Raw genomic sequence first — 6,173 nt, 5'->3', positions numbered from 1 at the left:
TTTTCTTTTTAGGTGTTAATGATGGCTTTTGTTTGGCTTTTCTGTATGTAAATCCCATTTCTTTTAGGTGATTTCTTACAGTTCAGTCACAGACATTGACTCCACTTTCCGGCCACTTGTTTCTCATTTGTTTTGTTGTGCATTTTCTGTTTTCAAGACATATTGCTTTAAGTTTTCTATCTTGATGCTTTGATGTCTTACTTGGTCTACCAGTATGCTTCCCTTTTACAACCTTCCCATTTTGTTTGTACTTGGTCCAGATTTTAAACACAGCTTACTGGGAACAACCAACATCTTTTGTGACATTCCACAATGATTTATCTTCTTGAAGGAGTTTTATAATCCTCTCATTTGTTTCAACTGACATATCTTGTGTTGGAACCATGATTCATGACAATCTGCTTTGTGCAACAGCTCTCCGAGGTGTAAGCACTCTTTTTAAATTGAAGAATAATTAGCAAATCTAATCTGCTGCAGATGTTTTGTTTTTAAACTGCAAATTACAGAGTGATTCCATAATTTTTTCCTCAGATTTGAGTGATTCCATATTTTTTTCCTCTACTTGATCTAAAAAAAGCAATTGTGACTGACCACAACTATTATATTTGTTTCTTTTTTTTATTGTTTCTTAATGCCAGAAGGTTGACATTTTAAAAAAATGATAGTTTTGTGGCATGTCTGTGATTTATTTTTTTTCTACAAAATTAAACAATTGACAGAACATCTTCCAAGAGTGGTGATTCCATAATTTTTGCCAGGGGTTGTACATAAAACTGTGAGATTTAATCATGAAGAAACTCAATCAGTTCCGCTCAATTGATTCATTTTGGTGAATCGGTTCAAATGAATCGGTTCATCAGTACTGAGTCATGTGTGATGCTAACAGTTAGCGGAGCAGCTAATAGTTTGTTTGTTTAAATAAAACTGGAGTTAAAGCTTCTCAAATCCTCACAGTGATGTTTTATTATGAACTCTAGTTTTATTATTAATTAGAATGTGGTTATAATGAAATATAAGGGTTATAATTAAATACATATTTTACTTACAGATGAGGCTCTACAGTACAAACACAGCAGCTTCTTGTTCTTCTTATGATGTTTAATGGCGGTTGGCAGAACAACTTAAGACGCACCAGCGCCACCAACTGGACTGGAGTTAAACAGCAGCTTAGCAGTAAAACATCTCCATTAGCCCTGTATCTCTCTATTGCTGAGGAGTTAATATGTGTGTCTACATCACTTCATGTATCTATATGTGTCTAACATACGTATCTATTTTATTAATATTCATAAGCATGCACACACACAGATACACACACACATACACAATACACACACATGCTTCCACATTTACATGTTTTTGCTGTATGTGTTATGTAGATAATATTTAGGTGATTTTATGTATTTTTGACATTTAATTATTATTTAAGTGAAGCTTTTTACAAGTTTAGAGGTTTTGTGCTTTGCTTCACTGTATGTATGGTGCATCATTAAACTGTTATACATTATTTATTCTATTTTGTATTAGATGAGATGGTTTGTCTCTGTATTTTTAAATGACAGCTAATGATAGTGATCCGACTCTTTTAAGTAGTTTGTATAACATATAAAATGTTGACTTCATCAAACAGAATCGACTCCTTCAGCTTCCAACTGCTCATTGCTGAGTACTATCAACTTAGTGAATCGACTCTTTTGAGTCTATTCTTGTCGTTTGACTTAAAGAACCGGATTAAAGAATCGATTCATTTGATTCATTTGAACGCGCAGACTCACTCGCTCTCCCGCTGTGAGCTTCTCAAACTGAACTGCGTCTTTCTGCACATGAGGAAGAAATCTATGGAGAGATCTCAGATAACATGAACCTGAAGGTAGTGGTGGAGCCAGACAATTTTCATAGGTGTGGCCAGACTGAGACCATTGCTCACACAGGGGTGGCACAGAAACTGATACCTTTTTTATGTGGTCACTCACTCAGCTAGCACCTAAAATAAAATGCTGATGAAGACTGAATTAAATTGTTAGTGTGAAGGCTTTACTTAATTTTATTTATAATGGTAAAGCTGCTCTCTCTCCATGTTTAAAGTTATGGGTGAGGGCAAACTGACAGATGACTTAAGATGTTAATTATTTAAGCATTAATTTACCCATTGAACGGGTCACCTTGGCCATCATCGCAACAATTGCCCCCCCTGAGAGATTTGGCAGGAGCCGCCACTGTTATCTACATAACACATACAGCAAAAACATGTAAATGTGGAAGCATGTGTGTGTGTGTGTATGTGTGTTTGCATGCTTATGAATATTAACAGAGTAGATACGTATGTTAGACACGTATAGATACATGAAGTGATGTAGACACACATATTAACTCCTTAGCAATAGTAATGATACACTATGTGGCAAAAATTATTTGGACATCTTACCATGAGCTTGTTGGATCTCAATTAAAAAACCAAACAGTATTAAAAATCAAGTGACTTCTGTGTGATCATTAGTGACTTGTGATCTTCTGAACAGGTGCACAAACATCAAATCATCTGCTTCTGAGCGACATGGAGGGACGGGCCAACTGCATCCTGAACTTAGTGCAATTTTCCAACAGTGGAACGTTTTGTTGTGATTTTGATACTTGGGTGGCAATGTTTAACTAAAATTACTTTTATTTAGTGTTTATTCTAAATTACCTCAGTTTTGTCAATTAATTTCAGTCAATTATATCAATCACGTAAGTTTAAATCACTGGAGATGTAAAAGTAAAGTCTGAAGTTTATTTTTGTTTTATTTACTTGGCAAATGGTGAATCATTACGTTTAGTTTTGTGGTGTCAGCATTCCATGGTGTAATGGTTAGCACTCTGGACTCTGAATCCAGCTATCCGAGTTCAAATCTTGGTGGGACCTTACTGCTTTTATTTGGGGCCCGGTGTGAGGTCCAAGGTTTTGAAACTTTAGCAGTTTCAGGATGGTAGTGTTCAGCGCATGTGCAAGTACAACAGAGCGCTTGTGGGGTGTAGACCACGATTACTTGTGCTAGTTGTGTCGACCAAGCAGATCACCATTCAGGAAGGTATATCAGTGCCAAAATATGAGCCAATTTGTTCAGTAAAACTTTATAAGCCAACAGCAGCAAATAAACTTAAGAGTCACCTTAGATTACATGTTAACATGTTAAAGATGATGAATGAACCTAAACGCTTGCTTTTAAATTTAAAGTTTTTATTTATTTATTTTAGTTTCAATACAACGAGACACCGGTAAGATAAAGAAAGCAAAAATGTGTTTTTGTAACGTGTTGTAGACCTGCTATGGCGACTGTTTTTGGTATACAGGAAAGAAAAGGCCGAATGCAGGTGAAAATGTGTTATTTGGCAACCAGCACTGTGTAAATATTGGACAGAACACATGATGGGTTATTTTAACTTGTTGGGTTGTGCAGTTTAACCATTGTGCTGGATTAAATACATGTAAGAAAATACAGCATTAAAGCATAATCTCAATAAAATAGGCTACAATTTAACACTATAATATAATACAATACAGCGACAGTAAGTCTGTGTCTGTTTCTGTTACTTATTCTGAATTGTGTTTGTTTGTAAACTGTGAATTAGTTCTTAATCTGGTCGTGATGTTAGTGAATTAAACCTACATCTCTCTGATGGTCTGACCGTTGAGCTGTCTGTTCTGACCTGCTGCTTAAGTCCGGCTAGCTCAGTCGGCAGAGCATGAGACTCTTAATCTCAGGGTCGTGTGTTCGAGCCCCACGTTGGGCGAATATCTTCATTTAACATCTACTGAAACCAAAAGAACGTTCTTCCACTTTGGACAGTCGGTCTCTGGTGACTTATCAGGTGGATATTTGTGCTTGTAGGACTGTTGTTTACTGGATGTTTCTCAGTAACTTATTTCCACTATTCTGTGGGACTACACATTGTTGTTGTGTCTCATATCCGTTTCATCAACAGGCAGGTTGTGCAATAAAAGACACTCGTCCCTGGGTGGGCTCGAACCACCAACCTTTCGGTTAACAGCCGAACGCGCTAACCGATTGCGCCACAGAGACACGCGCACAGATGTTTCATTGGATGGTACACACGGGTCACATCACTTGCTAACTTTTACAGAAGGGCAATTAAGTTTGGCAAATTCAAATAATGGCATGTTTCTGACTTGAATGAGAGGGGCATTAAAAAGATCTCACACTTGTCAGAGACAACGTTTGAAGCCCAGGTCAATAGGACCTGGGGGGTATTCCAGAAAGCGAGTTTAACAAACTTCAAACTTAAACCTGAACTCCGAGTTGACTTATCTCACCGTGTCATAGCCGGAGTTTTCGGTTCCAGAAAAGCGGTTCAGGGTTAGATTACTCAACTCTGAGTAGATTAAACCCAGCAGAAGCGCGTTCACGGTTACCTATACACAGGTATTCTCAATGGAGTGGCGATAAATGGATTCATCATGGATGTGAATGAAAGAAAAAGTTGTTTGTAATATTTTACACGAATAAAACTGTTTATTTTAATGTTTGCGTATTCAGATCATGAAAATGTTTTAGACGTAAAAGTAATACAGCAGCGTCCGTAAAAAAGACGTCGCAAATGGCAAAAAAAAAATGCTTACAGAATTAACGCGTGAGTTTAAATTAATAAAAAAAACTTATCCATAATTCAACATTTAGCAGAAGGATAGGGTAAAATTGTTTAATATGTCAGGTGTAATATTTGTCTCGATTTTAAACGTTTTTTTCTTTCATTTACTTAATCTAGGTGTAATCCAAGTGGAATTAGATGCACATGGCAGCAGATAAACATGAAATACAAAAACTGTCCATGTTCATTACATGTAAATCTTTAGTTTTTAGTGCATAAACTGTGGAATATTAAGAACTGCATTGGTACAGTCTGAACACTTTTATTGGCATCTCTCCAGTGATTGGTGGTGTGGTTTTGAACCTCCTGCAATTGTTAGTGACCTAAATGTCCCTAGATTCTAATGAGTATAAATAATGTTCTTTAATACAAAAAAAAAACACTGTTAAAGGACGATAAAGAAACCATCTCCGCTGCCTCAGAGTGGGATGATACTGGGAGGCCTACAGTGGAACAGTACATGTTGAACATAGAGCATGGCATTTCATTTGATCTACAATTATAATGTGTGTGACTGTCCTCTAACAGAATGTGATGGGCAGTTCCGAATCAAATGAGGGACCATCCACCTCTAAAGCTCAGCTTAGAACAGTAAAAATGTCTTACCAAATATCTGAAATATTTAGAACACATTAAGCTATGTTTGATCATAACATGCTATTTTGTCTCTTTTTTTAGGTTGGGTGTAAATAAGATGGACTATACAAGGTCTATCTGGAGAAACAAACTGCAAAGTGTGAGCATATAAAGAGGTGGCAAGGTGGAGCATATAAAACAGACAAGGCTAGAAATTCAGTTGCTTGAATTTAAGATGGGTGTCGGTGCTAAGGGTGTATAAATATGAATGTTCTCACTAAAGAATAAGGACAAGAATATTAACTTGTTGCATTGTTTTATTTTCAGTGATCATGCACAGAGCCTGACTATTTGGCTTCAATATTTGTAATGTGGGTAGCATCACATAAGATCTTAATGAAAGCATCTCCATAAGATGGAAAACAGTAGGTTGCAGAACATGTATTAAATGTTACATTGTTTTATTTGAAATTTGTTAATTTTTTAAGATAATGGTCACTACCTGTATGTGGAGGGATATTCTGTCTGCTGTTCAAATAATAAAAGACAACATTTTAATAAAATAAAATCCACATCTGTCAGTTACCCACCCACACACAGCTGTAACATATATACATATGATAATATGTGTAAAAATAATACTTGAATAGACCCATAACAGGGCAGATGCAACATTCATTGATATGTAGTAAAATCATTCTTTAACATAATTTTGCAAAGACCTTTTTTGTACAGATAGGGTTTATATATATATATATATACAGTATATATATATATATATATAGGCCCTGTTTTAAGTAACAATCATGTTTGGGGTTAATTACTACAATCAATTTAAACCACAAATGATTTTAGCTTACTAAACTGTGTGTGTGTGTGTGTTAAAGGTGTTCTATATTAATCCATAACATTCCATCCATAATGTTATAATTAATGTTGTAACAAGCCTT

General features: G+C 35.8%; 1 non-coding gene across 1 annotated transcript; it reads right to left on the bottom strand.

Annotated features, from left to right (window-relative positions):
• Positions 1 to 3,987: 3,987 nt before the first annotated feature.
• On the bottom strand, positions 3,988 to 4,061 carry trnan-guu (transfer RNA asparagine (anticodon GUU)). The gene has a single exon. It is a non-coding gene; the product is annotated as a tRNA-Asn (tRNA).
• Between the last annotated feature and the right edge of the window lie 2,112 nt (positions 4,062 to 6,173).

Source organism: Trichomycterus rosablanca, chromosome 14 (assembly GCF_030014385.1).
Source record: "Trichomycterus rosablanca isolate fTriRos1 chromosome 14, fTriRos1.hap1, whole genome shotgun sequence".
NCBI classification, from domain to species: domain Eukaryota; kingdom Metazoa; phylum Chordata; class Actinopteri; order Siluriformes; family Trichomycteridae; genus Trichomycterus; species Trichomycterus rosablanca.
The sequence above is the reverse complement of the archived record's forward strand: the minus strand, read 5'-3'. Positions and strand labels throughout refer to the sequence as shown.